Genomic DNA, 19,587 nt, shown 5'->3' with positions numbered 1-19,587 from the left:
TCTTCATGGAGTCCACAGCCTGATGATGTGCAGGCATGTATAGACAAACACATGGTATTACAGAACATTTACAGGAGCTAAACAAGGTGTCTGGAGACTTGATTCCAGATGCAGTAAGTTGTTCTGAAACTAAGCAAGACCAACCACACCAGGAAAATATGTACTGAGTTCTGATGAAAAATCAGAAAACTCATCTATACTACTGGCTGCAACCAAGACGGACTATGACCCATTGTTGACCAAACCCATGGATTCTATGTTTTCTGTCTCCTTTGTTGTTTATTATCACCACAGGACTGAGTGATAATGGATGGAATGAGCAGATTCATTATGGCCCCCACCACGTGATCATCACCACATTGATGCAGAGAAGCCCAGTGACTTTGAAAGTCAAATGTTGAAGATGGCAGAGCAAGGCTGTGCAAGGAGTCTTGGTCTCTGATTGACTGGAACCCGGTATGTTTCAGAATCATACTGCTTTCCAAGCAGGGACACCCACTGTGCATTTAGCATTGGCAGGACACCAATTTGCATTATCTTTGAGCCATTGTGTAGAATGGCATTTGTTGGTTACAGCAGAAAATGCTGCATTCTCTAATATATTGCCTTATGGAAATTATACTACAATCTCTTGTGCTGTCTGACATTTCTGGAACAAGCTTTTGTTACAGGTTATTATTTTAGAGGACGCAGTCCCGTGTCCCTGCCCCTGCCTTAATGACATCTGGGGGATTATCAAGCCATATTTTAACAACCTATGTTATTTAAATAAATTATAACGCATAAACAGAAAATGGAGAAGTGTTCTACAAGTAGAAAGGTCGCTTTGGATGAACTTCGTTTGAAAGGATCCTCAAAATGCATGAGTCATGAACAGCATATTGGTAGAAAGGGATTGTTAAAGCAAAGAGGAAGAAGAGGGGATCTCTTTGGGGGTCACTATTGCTGACATAATACAGTAATTAACACAGTCACCCAGCAGAAGTGCTCAAGGAGATAAACTCCTTGATGCTTGTATTTCGTATCTAGCGCCTGCCTGGAGTTCTCACAGAAGCTATCATGCACAGTTCCTCTAGCTCAGAGTGTCCCCCATCAAACTGTGTTCCTGATTTCAATCCCAGTACCTTCATCCACATCTGAAAGCCCCATGTGAAGTCGCAGCAGGTGGAGATGACACTCTGGGAGACTAGCAGATCAATTGCTTTCTCATCCTTCCATCTATCACCTCACAGTCCTGGGAGGCATTCTTAAGATTTCTCAGGAGGTTCTAGTAGAATCAGTCCCAATTACATACAGCAGCAACTGAAAACAAACAAACAGTTCTAATCATTTGAAAGGCAGAATGAAAGACTGAAGACAAAGAGATCTGCTTACTGGTTCTGGCTCCAAATGGCCACCGCAGCCATAGTTAAGTCTGGACTAGGCCCAAGCCAGGAGTCTGCAACTCCTGGGTCTCCCATGTGAGTGGCAGGGACTAGAGCAGTGGTACTGTTTTCCACTGCATTCCCAGGCAGATTAGTAGGGAACTAGATTGGAAGTAGAACAGTGGGGACTTGATATGGATGCTGGCCATCACAGGTGGTAACTTAGCTTACTGTGCGACTATTCCAGTCCCCAGCAACAACTTTGATAGATTTCCTTCCTGCATCCCTCCTTTGTTCGCATTATTCCCTCCCACATCCTGAAATCACTTCCCCAATAAACTACCTAAACTCAACTCTTTGTTTCAAGATTTGTCCTATAGCAAACCAAACTAAGTTACTCTAAGCAAGAATTTTTTTTAAGTCCTTTTCATCTCCTGAACAATAAATCCAATTGCATTTTTTGCCTTTGGAACTGTATTTTTAATTTTATTGGAAGAACATAATGGATTCTATTATAGTCATTAGCTCTCTGGAATGTCTGAGATGTTGTGACATGTTAAATCACTGCCATTGAAATGCTGCTTAACATTGAACACACACATGCACACACACATGATTCGTGTCTATTTTGAGCAAACACCTACTGAACACCTGCTAAACACCAGGCACTGGGTTTGGCATAGGAATTCACTTTCTGCTCATTCTGCCTTACAATATTTCATTCATTGTGCTGCTGAAGCCTGGAAATATTCTTTCCAAGAGGGTGTGGCATGTCTCTGGAAAATGTAAACTTTTGAGTGTCAACCTTTGCAAACACTATTTTATGTATTTAGGTATTTATCCTGCCTAGTAAGATGTGTATCTTATCTATTTCTTGGTATGCTTTTGTAAAACTACTCTTGATTTCAGTCATAGTCATAAGTGATAACAGGACGTGTCTTAGGTCTTTAAAAGATTAACTGGAAAAGTGTCATGTACATGGTAGGTACTCAAAGTTATGATTGCATTATTAAAGGGCTCATGAGGATTAGTTAAGAATCAAAGCTCTTTGGATGAGTACACGGCATTCAAACTCATTTATACCACGGTTAAACAGAAATTCTCTCCCAGAATCCCTTGATCTGCCTTTTAGCTTCTTCATTTTTGACAACACACTATTATGGACTACAAGAGAGGTCCTGGTGTCTTCAGCTTAAGCACACACAATCTCTGCGCACTCTCTCTATGCCCTGAAACCTTCCCTGCTGTCAACTCCATTTCCTTTCTTTTGGAGTCTACTTTCATCTGCGTGTTGCCTGATTTGTCTGTAATCTGTGCATGTATATTGATGGTGCTTTAACCTTAGTACAGAATTTGTAGTGGTGGGAATTGAAGGCCTTTTCGTGTTCCTGTGAATTAGATGTTTTAGGGAAAAATAGTCTTTTAAGTGTCTTCAAGTCTCAGCTTGTTTTGAGCCAACTGCTTGTGAACCTGTTAAGAGCTGAGAGAAGGTTGAATTACAGGTCTTGGATGTTAAGACTGACCAATTCTTGCAATTAGTCTGCCAGACATGATTAACACCCATGAACAGATTCTGACTTATTTAGAAAATAAGTTAGGTAATGAGAACCATAATTTAAATCAAATCCATGGATAACTGAAAATTATTTTTTACTATGAGATCCTGCCTTCTTGTGTCCCTGTCTACTGTGTGACATGTGGAGGCCTAGCAGAAGCAAATATCCTTTGACAGAGGTTCTGGAGAGTGAGCATTAATTGTAAATGATAGTTTCTCATTATTTATTCATTGGCTGAATAAATACTTACTAAAGGAAGGTTTGGGGGAATGAACTGAGCTGTAGACTGTAGAGGACAGAGAGATTTAAGGTGGCCTGTGTTTTTATTTATTTATTTATTGGAGTACATTTTAGATAGTACAACTCCATGTACTCATTCCTGATGCTTAACTCATTGGGAAATAGATGCAGAATTCAGTGTACGATAACACACATCAGCGTGTGACTGATCAGTCTGCACTGGGGGACGTGGCTGCACTGCGGTTGTAATCTAGCTTCGTACGATCATCTGCCCTCTTACCCGCAGTTACAGGTGCAGAAGCCCTGTTATGGAGAACTTACTCTCCAGGGAGGAGCATGTACAAAAAAGGGAACTGATGCAGAAGAGAGATCTCAGATGGGATCAGACATCTTTCAACCTTACCGACGGTGCAAGATAATCTGAGAAAACAAAACTCTCTCCAACACCTCTCTCCAACTAGGCTCCTCTCTTTTTAGAGTAAAAAGCAGAGATGGGACAATGCGATTTTCCTATACCACAAGGCAGCTGGTGGTATAGACAGTCTGACCTTCCGCTCTGAGAAGAGGATAATGACTTTGTAACACAAAATCGTCCAGACTTACTGGTGTGTTCATAGAGATAGCTCAAAGAAAACACAACTTGCACGGACTTCACTTTGATCTATTTTTGTTTTTTTAATGATCCAACAAGCTTTTTCAGTGTCAAAGATCTGCTAGCTCTGACTGACACATTTATCAACGCATATTTATGAGCAGTTTCAAATGTGTTGCTGTGGAAAACAATTCTTCAAAAAAGGGTTGGTGATTTGCTCCATGTGTGGTTATGAGAAATGTGCAAAAGAACTAATGAAAAAATGCATAGTCAAATAAAGGGGTAAGTCATGAAAAATTATTTTTCAACCTTCAGTTGGATACTGTGAGTCTTCACTTTCTAGAGGGAGGAGAAAATAACAAGTATTTATTGATCTTATTTATTAATGGAAAACATCCTGAGCATTAAATGTGGAAATTGCACCTTTGGAACAAACAGGAGCACTGTGAAACACACTTGGAAAAGTGGTAAATTGGGATTCAGAGCAGGCAGCATTTCTTTGGTCTAAGCAGTCAGCAAAAGCTTTGTATTGATCGTGGATCTTCACTGGGGACTGGCAAATGGGAGAATCTAGCAATAAAGCAAGGAGATATTCTAGATAGATAAATAATATTGGCCCAGAGTTATTACAGGGAGAATGAAATGATTAAAACATGTTTTAAAAATAGAAGGGATAAATGTCTCTGTGTTTAAGGTGTATTTTACAAATTTTGTGTTTATTAATTGTTTTTTTTTTTATCAAGAAAGCAGTTTGTAGAAATCCGAAAATTCCAAAAAGCAAAAAGAAGGAAATGCATAATGGGGTTCCAGCTCCTAAAAGAAATATCTTGGCAATTTAAAGTTTTGATGCATTGTTAAAGAGAGACGAAAGAAGCAAGTACAGTCGAAATGTATGCAGGAAGGACAGATTTCAGTGAGTCCACACAAAAGTGTTTTCTGGGGACTCTACAACTGTGCTGGTCTTGACTTTCAGAGTGGTGTTCACCTTCCATGACAGTGACCCGAGAAGCGGTGGCCCTGGTGTTTTCTGCACAAGAATGTCAGGGTGTGCCCCTGACCCTACTTCTGTTGGTTTCTGCCACCTGCTTGTGACTCCTGGATGTCACTTGAGTCAATGTAATTTTGCGTGTTTAGGCTTAACTGCTTAGTGTCATGACCATTTTGGAAAATCTTAAAAAAAAAAAAAAAATAAAACAACCTAGGAAATCCTTGCTGAAGCTAAGGTTTGCTAACTAGTATCTGAGGAATGGAACTTTCTCGTCTGCTTTGGGATTTTAATTACGTGGAGGTGATGGGTGCATTCAAATTACCTGTCTCTTCCTTGAGCAAGCCACCAGGAGGGCAAACCACAGATAGTTGCCTTGGGAACCCAAACACAGCACACCTGCTCCCGAGGGAGTGTGTCTGGCGTCAACCTGGCACCGGAAGCGTTCACTCATTGTGGACACACCCAGCTCAAGTGGAGGTAAAGCCATCAGCGCTCTGCTTTTGACTTTACTGTTCTTTTGGTAACTGAGTATTTCCATAACGTGATTATTCATAGAGGTTTCCAGATGTTTTCTGTGGGTATGCACAATGGATGCTAAACTTTTTCTTGATTCTTGGAAATTTTGAAAATTCTAGCCCTGGTGCATGTAGGCAACATTCTGCCTTCATAATTTTGATAATCAGAATAAAATAAAATGATATTTATTCAATTTCTATTAGATATCAAGCTCTGTGCTAGATGTCTTATGCTTCTGTTTTAACCTTCACAATAAACTCTTGGTAAGACATTGCTTGCATTTTATTGTTGAAGAAACAGATTATGAAACGTTTAGTCATTTGCTATCTTAGTGCACTTTGTGTTGCTAAAGAAGGGTATCTACAACTCTGCAGTTTATAAAAACCGAGGTTTATTTCTTGAGTTTTGGGATCTGAGAAGCCTATGTTTGGTGAGGGCCTTCTTGCTGCATTATTCCATGGCAGACAGTGGACAGGCCAGAGAGCATGAACATGAACACAAGAGTGTTCATCCACACTTTGAGGATGCTACTCTGATAGATTAAACACTTGTTAGGGCTCAACTGCCTAACTGTTGCATTGGAGGTTACATTTCTTAATATGTGCACACTGGTGGAGGGACATATTTTAACATATGCCAAACAGCCTGAAGTATAATGAGGGACTGAAGACTAAGTTTTTGTTTGTTTGTTTTGTTTTGCTAAAGCTTTATCTAGTCTTCCACATGACATGTGACTCATCAGCTGCCGGAGGCTAGTCATAACACATTTAAAACTTTCCAAGTTTCCTTTCTAGCTTACAAACCAAACTCTTTCTGTAGCATGTGTTAAGTCGAGGCTATTATAAATGTATGAGCCTAATATTGCACGAGTTTTTAGAGGGATGCTTAGAATTCGAGGTTTCTCAAGAAGAATCTGATCCAGTCACTTGGTGAGATTTCTTGGTGAGGATGCCAGCATTGTGGCATCCACAGGCACCAAGATCATTGAGTGATGACCCCAGTTTGCCACCTCACTTGGTCTATTCAGATGCTTACACTGGATCTCCATAACTGATCCAAATCTGAACACTTCAACCTGGAGTTGAAAATGCACCACACCATGCTCTCACTTTATCTTTGACTCAATTTCTGGTCACTGCCCAGTAGCCTCTCTCCATCCTGAACAGGTAGGCTTCCCGTGGCTCCTGCAGACACTGCTCCTCAGATCTCTTCTCTGCACATCTGTATTTGCTCCACCCCTCCAGGACCAGGAGAGCTTTCCTCACAGATGCTGTTTTCTGGGAAACTCCATTTTGAACAATGACCCCAGAGTGTGAGGCCTTGTGAGAGTTAAGCCCTCAAACTGCAAAGGAGAGGAATTGAAAGGGAGCGCTTACTATTTATTCCAGTCTCCATTGGAGCAGTCCTTCTTTTTCTGTTTGATAGACAGGGATCTCTTTCAAAAAAGTTTCACATTTTCCATTTTGGTTGTATTGTAAGCATCACATAGGGGCGTTTACAATGGGGCTTCTGAAGATCAGATTTCAAACTGAAGTGTTGACTCAGCTTAAAAACACCCTACAGGTGACCTGCCTATTAAAATCAGAGTGCTAATTTATTAATTCGGATTGGGAAATAAAACATTAAGAGGACTGGAATGTCTTAGTCGACCTACCTAGGCCCTGCTCCCTGGAAAGCCAAACTGTGCCCTGGGTGTTTTGAATGTGGAAATAGAACCAGAGGTCATACGAACCTAGTCCTATTTCTAAGTTAAGATAAATCCAGAGTTTCAATTGGTGGTTCTCAAACCTTCATATGCTTCACTTTGATTTGGGTACCACCTTCAGAGCTGACAATTTGTATGTATTTAGGAATAAGAATTTCCAACATTTCCAAGAAGTTCCCAGGTGGTATCCATACGGCTGGTTTGAGATATTCAATTTGAGAACCACTGCTTTCAATCATAGGACGCCATTGTGCACATGTGCAGAAGGTTGATATCATTAACAACTTTGAGATTATTTTTTTGTGTGACCTTACTAATTCATAATTCCTTTGCCTTTTTTTCAAACCTCTGTGAAAGCATGAATGCAGTGGATTAATATTACAGTTGCATCTTCGATCTGCATTTCTGGAATTACTCCCAGTCCACCCAGCTTACTAACAGTGTAAATGTCCTCTGATCCTTTTGTCAAACATCGCAGCTATTTGGTTTTTTTTTTTCCTTTCTTTATCCAACATATCATGTGGGAGCTAACTCACTCTGATTTTAATAATTTTTATAGGAAGCCATATTTCTTTTGGAGCAGAAAACCTTCATGCTTATTGCCGTTCATAGTTCTTTGATTCCATTTTTCCATCATATCCAGTATTCAGTGAATGTGAACAATGGGACTCTTCTTCTGGCTGTTTTTGTTATGAGGTAAGAAAGCAAAAGACACTTGGTTTTAATTTATCACCAATAGAGATTTCCTGCCTAAAAGTTTAACAAGATCATGAGTCACAGTGTCATGGACATATGAAAATAAGCTGTGACCCACGGCCTGAGAAGAACTGGACCTAAGCTAATGAGGACCAAGTGATGTGAGTACACAGCACAAACACAGTCGTTGATGCTTTCTGTGTTTCTCCTATTATCGTTCAGGCTCCCGGAGGAGCTGGCTCTCAGGGGCTCCAAGAAGCCTTGAACTATGGGATTCATTGTGTGAATGTGACATTCAGGGCAGTGGAATACATATAGATGCTGACTACACTTGGAAATGGAACCCTTATTCAAAATATCTGAGAATTTTGTTTTTCAGTTTAGTGGCTCTTAAAGTATTCCTCATGACCAATCTGAAATATTTATAATATACTCATCTGGCATATGATTTTTGGTGACTATGCAAGGTCTTCAGTATCCGTAGATAATCTAAGACAGGTATCTATCTAGGACCTTCTGACCTTTCATCTCCTGGGCTTAACTGGCTTGCCACAGTATATTGCGATAAGGAGGTTGGTAGACTCTACAGCAATCTTTCAGTTTAGAGGTTCCAATCACTGACGTTTGTTTCAAGGCTGGATAATAAAGAAGCTATTATTATCCCATTATTTCTTTGTGGGACCAGAGGGACTCTAATGTTTGCTCCTGGGCTCTTTACAAAGAAGACAACAGGAAAAATATATTTTTAAATCAGTTTCCCCCTGCCCCCAACACATAACCAAGTTCCATCTTTGAGAAGAAAAGCATTTTTTTGAAGCCATGAATTAGGATTAAATTATACATCTTCAATCCCCCTTTGGTAACTTGTATAAGTCCAACATAAAATGGTTCCTGGAATTCTTCTAAGAGAAAATATGACTCTCAATAGAAGCTTATTTTAAAGTCTAGGTTATAAAAACCAGAGCATTGGGCATGGCATAAAGCAGCAGCCCTGAAATCTATAATTATGTCATCTTGCTTTATTGCCTCACTTCTTGCCTCAGAACTTTTACAGATAAAATCACATAGACGGTACAATGTTTCTGGTGTTCTGCACCTCCACATCCCACTCTAAGCAGGAGTCTTGCTACCTTAATCTTTTATCACATCTTTGTGCATGGCTCTATTAGTTCTTAATTTATATGAAATTAAGACAGGTTGACCATCTGGGCAGGAAGTGGGAGGCAGGAAGAGAGTGCAGATTTAAGGCCTTAAGCTTTAAGATTATTGGGCCCAACTGATGTCTTAGTGGCTAAGTCCTTACCTTGGAAGTGCCAGGATCCTGTATGGCCTCTGGTTTGTGTCCTGACTGCTCCATCTCCTGTCCAACTCCTTGCTTGTGGCCTGGGAAGTAGTGGAGGATGACCCCCAAAGCCCTGGGAGCCTGCACCCATGCAGGGGGAACTGGAGGAGCCTCTTAGTTTTGGATCGGTTCAGTTCTGGCTGTTGTGGCCACTGGGGGAGTGAACCAGTGAATGAAGGATCTTTCTCTCCTTCCCTCTATAATTCTGCCTTTTCAATAAATAAATAAATATATGTACATATTTACATATATGTATATTAAAGAAGAGTATTTGACTTGTCTTAGATGTTTGAGGAAATATCTTCTTATAATTTCAGGTCCTTTTGTCTACCACTAAAACTGAACTAATTTGATAAATGACAGTGTTATTTATGAGATCTGTTTTGCTATTTTTTCCCCATATTTTCAGTCTCCATGGTGTAAGTAGAAGAATCACCAGCTTTGAGTTTCTGATGATTTCAAATTGGATTGTAAAAAGAAAGGACAATTTATATGTGTGTATAAGCTGTATATTCCAAATGATGTGGTTCTCATCCCTCCAAGTGGCAGTGCTAAATTTGCAAGTTCTTCAGCAGTTCTTCCATTAAGAGGTAGAATTTGTTTCTCTACCTCTTGAATCTGGGTGAGCTTGTGACTTCTTTGATCTACAGAGTACAGAATTCATACATCTGGGAGAGCTCACAAGCAATTTCTGTTTGGCTTGCCAGGGGTCTGTTTGCTCCTACCCTAACCTGCACCCCCGAGGCAGCTGCTCTGTGAGGAAGCCCATTTCATAGCTGTGTGTATGATACTGTTTAAACCTCATCTAGGAGGTGTGATGAGTTTAGGGTCATCTTCAAGATTACTGGGTTTCTCACGAACTGAAGGCTAAAATGAGGAAATTTTTTGAATTTAAGGAAAAAACCATTCTCTCTACTTTCACATGAAAAAGGCATTTTAGAATTATCAGAGAATTAATTTCGATTATGTGGGCAGTGTGGTAATGGGCTGGTTCTAATTTGAATTTGGGAAAAAGAAGTAGAGCCAAGTACCTAGACGGCTCAGTTTTGGCTGACATATTGATATTGACATCTGGGTTTTGTTGGCTGCTGCCTTTGAAAACAGGGCTCTAGAATAAATCACTTTCAGGAAAGCTACCTTGACATTGTACAATTGAAATGCTGAGGACAGGTTTGTACAATATCTTTTGAACACTCTCAACTAAGTATCTGCGTTATGATCTGTTGTGATGAGGCGGCATGATAGCTTTAATGTGGGGAAGTCCAAATAACTCAAGGTTACCGTACGTAGGTATGGCCCTATCCCACAATTTTGGGAAATCGTATGAAAATTCTCATTCAGTTGACTGGGAGTTACCCTAGCCTGCGCTGCGCATTTGGTCTCACTGATGGCTCTCTCACTGGTTACTCCAGATGCCTGGTACTTACTTGCTGAAGATGCAAAGGGAAGGGACTATGCACCATGGCCACTAACATATTTCTCTGCAAGGGTAGCCGATCTTCCAACTTCTTCACTATAGATGACTTTTGTCTGTTTTTAAACATGATATTCATGGAATAGTTTCATTTTTCTTTTTCCATTGCTGAGTGGAACTATCCATTTCCCTGCTGTGTTTTTTATTTTTGTTTTATTTTTTGTAGTTAAGAATAAAGCTGCTATGAACAATCCTGTCTTCTTTTTTGATGGTCAGAAGTACATGAATTGTTGGGAGTTAGGGTCATTGGCCTTAAAGGAAATGTTCATTTTCCAAAATGGAGAAATCAATTGCATCTGTATTATACGTGATATTTCGGGATAAAATATTATGAAGTCTTGTTAAAAATGCACATTTTTCATTTCATATACCTTGGCTAGAGTCTAAGAATCTAAAGATTTTATTTATTTTTATTGGAAAGTCAGATATACAGAGAGGAGGAGAGACAGAGAGGAAGATCTTCTGTCCGATGATTCACTCCCCAAGTGTCAACAATGGCAGGAGCTGTGCCGATCCGAAGCCAGGAGCCAGGAGCTTCTTCCAGGTCTCCCACATGGTGCGGAGTCCCAAGACTATGGGCCATCCTCGACTGCTTTCCCAAGCCACAATCAGGGAGCTGGATGGGAAGCAGGGCTGTCAGGATTAGAACCAGTGCCCATATGGGATCCCAATGTGTGCAAGGCGAGTACCTTTAGCCACGAGGCCGCCGCACCGGGCCCTGACATCTGTATTTTTTAAGTTCTCAGTGGTTGTCAAGGCTACTAGTTTGTGGGCCACACTAGCTTCTAGACTGATGTTATGTATGTTCTTTTCTAGTATTTTTGACTTATAAAAGCTTTTGGGGAGGTTAGCATTATGGCACAGTGGGTTCAGCTGCCTCCTGTCATGCCGGAGTCTAATATAAGCAGCACATCAAGTCCTGGCGGCTCCACTTCTGATTCAGTTTCTTGCTGATACATTTGGGAAGGCAGCAGAAGAGGGCCCAAGTGCTTGGACCTCTACCACGCATGTGGAACACCAAGCTGGAATTTTAGACTCTGGGTTTTGGTCTCGCCAAGTCACAGGGGTTGCAGCAATTTGGGGAATGATGGAAGATTCCTCCTACCTCAAACTTTCCTTTTGCTTCTTTAACTCGTTTTCAAATAACCAAAATAATTATTTCTAAAAATGTCTGTTTGAAATATTTGCTCTTTATCATAATTTTATTACATACATTTTAACAAGTCTTTATTTAAAAACTCAAAATATCTTCCTTTAACCATTTCCTTGATTTCTTTAACCATTCTTTTCTTTCCAGGATACAGTATGTGTCCAGTTTTCTGAAGGTATTAAGTGTGGCTTTTTTGGTAGTTTTCTTCCATATCCTGTATTTTTTCTGCCTACTTCTCAGAATTCCTCTAATAAGACATTTTCTCAGTTTTCTGGTGACTCTGGGATGTTTATTCATATTTAAGTGCAGCTCTAAGAGGTTGATTGATGTTTTCACCTGTAGATGGGAGTGGGGCATATTAACTGGCTAGTAAAATCCACTGAGGGCATCAGTGGGCTGCCTTTGCCAACGTGGAGCCCCTAAACCATCTCTCTCGGTGTGATTTTGCAGGCTGTTCCCGTTCTCCATAGATGGATTCCAGGATCCTGTCCCGAGGCTGGGAGCAGTGCTGTTAGTGTCCATACCGGCTGTCTGGGGTTCTGTGAGTAGAGCGGGCACACAGCTTCAGGGTAGATGCTTGCTTCCGGGTGTTTATCTGAAAAACCAGCTCCTCTCCTGGTTTATCTGCTCGGATGTCTGTGTCATCAGAGCATGGCCTTCTGCCTCTTCAGGGAATGTAACCAGGAAGCTGGCTCACTTCGTTGACCTGCCTGAGGGTGGGCTTCAGAGATGGGACAAACTTCCGGCCTTCCATAGAAAATGCAAGTCCCTATCTCCTGCATTTGGACTTGCATCTGAACATAACCTTCCGTGTCAGCACAAGTGCTAGGCCTGTGGGGGCTACAAAGGGCAAGTTGCTTCCCTTCTCTCTGACATCCTTTCTTTGCAAGCATTTAGTTGTGATTTTCTCGGCTCTGTAAGTCAGTTATCACTTTCATCTGCTTCTGTCTTATAACAATCTGTTGAAAAATTTTCATGAGTATTTGTCCCTTTGGATTTATCAGTTTAAAAATTCCATTTCTGCTGTTTTGGCAGGAATGAAAGTCTTACCTGTTTTCTATTTGCTTTCCTACACCTCGCCCATATTCTGAGGCCCATAACACAGACTTCTCTTAACCTGAATAGTCCAAGCTACCTGTCCCCTAAGAAGTCATGACAAAAGGCCGTGAGCTCCGTAGTATCCAAGGGCCACAGGAGGCACTTCTGGAATACTCCTTTTCCATGGGGCTCCTCTGCGAGGCACTCAGTTTTGTTTATTGGTGCTTTGCTAGCTGCGGGCCCATGAAGGAAAGCTATTCACACCAGTCCAGTGGGCAGAGCTCTTGGGAAAGCCCTGGGCTTTCACCTTACCACTGGTGTCTGTGAGTCATGAGCTTGGAGCGTGGCCATGTCATCATTTAGGATGATGGAAACTTACAAACAGTTGAATTTTCCAGCCGGTGTTCTATTTCCTATGCTTTTATTCCTAGTGATGTTCACAATAATTCACATCAAGTCTTGCTCAACAGGAATCCCGCCCTTCCTGCCTTTTGTTTTGACTTCTATATTCAGCCTTCTTTCTAGGATTAAGATACAGATTAAGGAAGGGTGGCTTTGTCTACTTTGCTGTTCACTGAAATTCACAATGAGTCAATGAGATACTAATTGTGACATGCTTTTTTTTTTTTTTTTCTGTCAGGGGTGGTGGTGGTGGTTTCTGAGATCCTAGACCGTATTTTTAGATGATTTCAAAGTTTAAGAAAAGTGACTGACACACTTGAGGTTTTCTGTCTCCAACCAGCAAAACTTTCTCTTTAATCAAATTTAAAGTGTACAGTCAAAACAAAAGGAGCTTTGGGCTTCAGTGTTGTTTCCATTTCATTCAAGTTAATTATGTTCTTTTGACCCGGAAAGACATACAGTAAAAGTCCATAAGGAAAGAGAGAAAATGTCATCCTCAATTGTATGGGCCCTGGAGATGTTACGTTAGAGGCATTTAAAATATTCCTTACTTGAGAGAGAGAGAGAGAGAGAGAGAGAGAGAGTTCATCCGCTGTTTCACTCATCAAATACCTGCAAAGGTTGATTCTTGGCTACAAACAAAATCAGGAGCCAGGAACCCAATCCAGGTCTCCTAGGAGAGAGTGGTAGAGACTCATTCATTGGAACCATTACTGCTGCCTCCCATAGTCTGAATTAGAGGACTCCGGATCAAGCGCTGGGGTTGGGTCCTGAATCCAGGCTGAGTGTCAAGAGCTGGGGCTGTGGGTGTATTAATCTGTAGGCGAAACGTCAGGGCCTGGTAGATTTTTTTTTTTTAATTGCAACACTCTCATGTGGGCGGTGTGGATGACTTAACGTAGTGGAAAAGCAGGGCTGAGAAGCAATGTTCAAACATACAATTAGTTCCACTGACAACTCTATTTCTTTCCAGTTATGTAAATTTTTTTCTGATTCTTCATTTGTCAAACTTCACAAATGTTAGATACAAATGTAAAGGCAAAGTAGGGGAAATGAACTTATGAAGCACATGAAACTAATACTGAGTTGTTCAGGACATTTAAATGTTAATTTATGGGCAAGTGCTGGCACAGCAAGGAAGATGCTGCTTGGAATACCTGCATCCCAGCTTGGAATGCCTGAGTTTGAGTCAGGACTCAGCTTTTTGCGAATGCACACTCGGAGAGGCAGCAGGTGTTGGCTCAAGTAATAGCGGTCCTGTGATCTATGTGAGATACTCAGACTGAGTCCCAAGTGCCTTCCTCTGTCCCAGCCAGTTCACAATTGTTGTGGACATTTAGGACGCAAATCAGAGGATGGAAGACTTTTTTTCTGTCTCTGTCTTTCTTTCTTTCAAATAAATTTTTAAAAAGAAATCTTAAGAATTAACTGAGATATCCCACTAATTTCTAATATCAAAATGTTACTCAACATTTAAAAACTTGTAATTTGAAATAAGAGCATTTTGTAAAGCACTATGAATACTAGCCATTATGAAGAATTGGAATGTTCATTTTTTAAAAAATTACTTACTTTTATTGGAAAGGCAGATATACAAATAGGAGGAGTGACAGAGAGGAAGATCTTCCATCCTCCGACTTACTTCCTAAGTGGCCGCAATGGTTGGAGCTGAACCGAACCAAAGCCAGGAACCAGGAGCCTCTTCTGGTTCTTCAATGTGGGTGCAGGGTATAAGGCCTTGGGCTGTCCTCAGCTGCCTTCCCAAGTCACAAGCAGGGAGCTGGATGGGAAGCAGTGCTGCTGGGATTAGAACTAGGATCCCAGTGTGTGGACGGCGAGGACTTTAGCCACTGGGCGATTGCACTGGGCCGAGACTGCTCAAATTTTGAGACCTAATTATTACAACAAAGGGCCAAAAATAACATATAGGATGGTAGATGTGGGATTGTCCTACTCCAGCCCTGGAAAGGATAATCTGTAAGGTTCTGTGTTTCATCCTTCAGGAGGACAGCCTGCAGGATCATTTCACACAAATGTTCAGAAATTCCTGTGTGGAACTGCACTCCAGTTGCAATCAAGAGGAATTCAATCAATCATATACCCCTTACTGATTTTTTTCCCTTGTGTATCCATTGGTCTCTGTTCTTCCACTCTAGCTTCCTAAATTGTTCTTTTAAATAAATGTTCAGTAGCCAGTAGCTCATTTCTGAATCTGTTTTTGAAGGTGCTTAGTCAAAGATGCTATTAAAAGACAACTCTAGGCAGGATGATGGACAAAGATGGAGTTCAGGAAATAGGGAATGCTGGAGGAAGTCAAGAACAAAGTCAAGGATTAGTGGGAGGTTGCAACTGAATTTGGCTCAAAACACGAAATTTGAGGTGTCGCTGAGATGATTATGTAGTGGAAAGACTGAGCTGGGGAAAACTGGAGACTTTGAAACATCAGCTTAAAATTCAAGGAAGAGAATGAACTCAAGTAAGTGACGAGGCGGTTCAGAGAGGAGAGGTGGCTAGAACCATGGACGACTCTAATATCTTAAGGCTGAACAGAACAAAAACATTTGTGTTGTGTTCACTATTACTTTTGTTAGCTGTTAGGGAATGTATAGCACATAGTAATGACCAGTAACTGTCCATAGAGTAGACCAGAAGAGACTGAAGACGTGGCCAGAAGGCTGGAGAGCTAGGAGAACTGGCTATTTCTTATCACAATGGGGAAACAATCAAAAAGCTGGAAACTGAGCTGGGTCAAGCTAAGACAAGTATTCAAGAACTAACAGACACTATTAAAAGGCCAAATATAAAAGTTATAGGAGTTCCAGAAGGTGTAGAAAGAGAAGCTGAGTTTAAAAATGTATTCAATGAAATATTAAAGGAAAATTTCCCTAATCTAGAGAAAGAATTAGGGAAGAACATCTAGGAGGGGCACAGAACTTCCAACAATTGAAATACAGAGGAATGGCAATTAAATTCACAGATGACCTCTCACACGAAACTCTACAAGCCAGAACAGAATGGAGTGACATAATCCTGATTCTAAAAGCAAAAAAATTGTCTGTCCAGAATAATGTATACAGCAAAGCTTTTCTTTGTCTTTGAAAATGAAATAAAATTCTTCCACAGTAAATACAAGTTAAAAGAATAAGCCTCTTCTAAACCTGCCCTACAAATGATCCTTAAAGATGTTCTCTTGGGCCCGGAGGCGTGGCCTAGCAGCTTAAGTCCTCGCCTTGAAAGTCCCAGGATCCCATATGGGCGCCGGTTCTAGTCCCAGCAGCTCCACTTCCCATCCAGCTCCCTGCTTGTGGCCTGGGAAAGCAGTCAAGGACGGCCCAAAGCTTTGGGACCCTGCACCCGCGTGGGAGACCCGGAAGAGGTTCCTGGTTCCCGGCATTCGATTGGCGCAGACCGGCCCGTTGTGGCTCACTTGGGGAGTGAAACATCGGATGGAAGATCTTCCTCTCTGTCTCTCCTCCTCTCTGTATATCCGGCTTTCCAATAATAATAAAATCTTAAAAAAAAAAAAAAAAGATGTTCTCTTGACAGTTAAGAGGAATAGCACCTACCAAAACCAAAAGCAAATGTGAACAACATCTCAGTAAAATAACAGAAGACTAAACCAATGAACATCCCATTGTCGAATGACAGGAAAAAATTATCACTTATTTTTTTTTTTTTTAAAAATCAAGTGTCCCAGGCCACAATCAGGGAGCTGGATGGGAAGTGGAGCTGCCGGGATTAGAACCAGCGCCCATATGGGATTCCGGGGCTTTCAAGGGGAGGACTTTAGCCGCTAGGCCACGCCTCCGAGCCCTTATCACTTATTTATGTTAACCCTGGATGTGGATGGCTTGGACTCATTGGTCAAACGTCATAGATTAGTAGACTGGATTAAAAAAACAGAACTCATTTATTTGTTGACTACAGGAGTTACATCTAGCCAACAAAGATTAGTGGAAACTATATCTCATGAATTTTGAGGTTTTTATTTTTAGTTTCAATTCTTCAAAACACCTTTTTTCTCATTAAATTCTTCACTGACTCATAGATCATATAGTAGGATCATTTTCTTCAAAAAGGCTTTTGATCTCCCTTTTCTTTTCCTTAGTGACACATTGGTAATTCAGTACCATGTTGTTTAACATCATGGCGTTGTAAGTTTCAATTATTTTTTTCCTGTTGTTGATTTTGTTTTGTGGCTTTTCACTTGGGGGGGGATGTACAGTGACTTTGTAATGGAGAGTGACGTGTCTAAATTTGAGGATATAGTGCAGTGTGTATCCCTACTTCTAGATTGAGGATGGATACCCAGTGAAACTGTTGGATGTGTCTTGACAATTGGATGCTGAACACTCTGTCATTGTCCATGCCCTCAATAATGGACTTATGGCCGTTTATGAGGAACTATGCTGTTGTAATGATTTGGCAGAACTTGGGGGTGGGGAGGAATTTGGGGAAGGGACAGGGGAAATCCTAGGGCCTATGGAACTGTATCATAAAATGATAATAATAATTAAAAAATGAAAAACAAACGCTGGCAAAAATGTGGAGAAAGAACACTTAAATAAAATTGGCAGAAATGTAAATTAGTGTAGCCACTGTGGAACAAATAGTTTGGAGAGTTCCTGAAAAATTATAAGAGGACTTGCCATATGATTTAAAAATGGCACTACTGGGTTTTTACCCCAAAGACTTGAGCACCATGAGTGAAAGATGAAGCTGCACCAACACACTTTTAGCAGCATTGTTCACGATTCCCAAAGTCTCGGATCTATCAAGGTTTCTATCATAAGATGAAGGAGATTTGGCATATATACACAATGGAATATTATTGAGCCACAAAGAGAACAAAATTCTACCATTTGCAGCAAAATGAGGTCTACTGGAGGATATAATATAATAAGCCAGTTCCAGGAAGACAGATACCATCACTGTAAATATGGTTTGTTAAAGCTTTGTTTTATACCTTTATCAACCCAGTGGTAAAGACTGCTTCCTGGTCTTTTGGCTAAGACCAAGTGTAAGACTATTAGCTAATGGGCCCAGATCAATGTCTCAATGACTAAATCTTCACCTTGTAAGGGCTGGCATCCCATATGAGCACCACTTCATGTCCTGGTGGCTCTGCTTCCCATCCAGCTCCCTGCCTGTGGCTTGAGAAAGCAGTTGAGAATTGTCTAAAGCTTTGGGACCCTATGCCCATGTGGGAGAACTTGGTGGAAGTTCCTGGTTCCTGGCTTCTGATTAGCTCAACATGACCCTGCGGCTGCTTGGGGAGTGAATCAGCAGATGGAAGATCTTTATCTCTGTATCTCTTTCTCTCTGTAAATCTGCCTGCCTTTCCAATAAAAACAAATAAATCTTTGAAAAAAAATGTTATTCTAAAATAGTTTTGGTGATTTGTGATTATATTAAAATTTCCTACATATGGATGAAATGATCATATTTCTTCTCAGTTTTTGTTTATGGCCAATGTCTGCATTCCCACTAAACTAAGATCTTTTGGCTTTTTTTAACATGTTAAACTTCTTGCTCAGTGAAGTATTATGCCTTTTACTGTACTGTGGTGTTAGGAGTATGTTATCTCAAATTCTAAAAAAACCAAAAAAAGAAAAAAGAAGTATGGATGGGAAGGAGAGGGAAGTGTGGGAGGAGGGGAATGCCAATGTGTTCTTAGAACTGTATCAGATCTGTTGAATATGTAAAATTAAAATAAATAAATGAACAAACAAAGAAATAAAACCAATGGTTTTCTACTTTGTTGCAGGATAGCAGTGATAGAATCTTCCAACAGTTTGGGGAATGAGTATCTTCATTATTTTAGAAGTAGAAAGGACATGATGCTTGATGTTGTAATTTAGTTGACTAAATGAGGAAACAATGACATTATCATCTAAACTGCATGTTTACATTACAAACTTCAAAAGCAATAATGGTGGCATCAACATTTCAGATTCTCTTCTGTTAATGCCTATTTCTAGGCATTATAAGAATTACCTATTCACCTAGTTTTAAAAGCTCATCTGGAAAATAAAAGCAATTAATTTAGGCCTTTAATAGAAAAAAAAATCTGTCATTAATATTCAAGATTGTTTCTCCTCACTGCGAATTCAAGAAGGTCCAGTTTGCCTCCCAAGGACCACACTTGTTCAAATGCAGGCTTTCCTTTACTCTGGAGTGATGGAGTAAGGATTGGACTGGGAGCCTATTTACTAACTTGTCATTGTAGACACCCTCCTTAACCTTCCCATGCCTCTGTTACCTGCTTAGATTAAATCCTGGCGTTTTAATGTGGAGACTACAGTGTGTGAGAAGCTTCATGGATGAGAGGCATTACACAAAGGCACACAAACACACACACACACACACACACACACACACACACACATTCCTCATTCATGTCTGTGTCTAGAGTTTTTACAAGATCCTGGGTATATTTGCAAAGAAGATTCCACAGTTTTTCCCAGCTTTTCAAAGGCCACGTGACCCCTAAGGGATTAGGAATCACCGACTTGAAAACCTGT

Source organism: Ochotona princeps, chromosome 22, assembly GCF_030435755.1.
Source record: "Ochotona princeps isolate mOchPri1 chromosome 22, mOchPri1.hap1, whole genome shotgun sequence".
NCBI classification, from domain to species: Eukaryota; Metazoa; Chordata; class Mammalia; order Lagomorpha; family Ochotonidae; genus Ochotona; species Ochotona princeps.
This window is presented reverse-complemented; position numbering follows the sequence as displayed.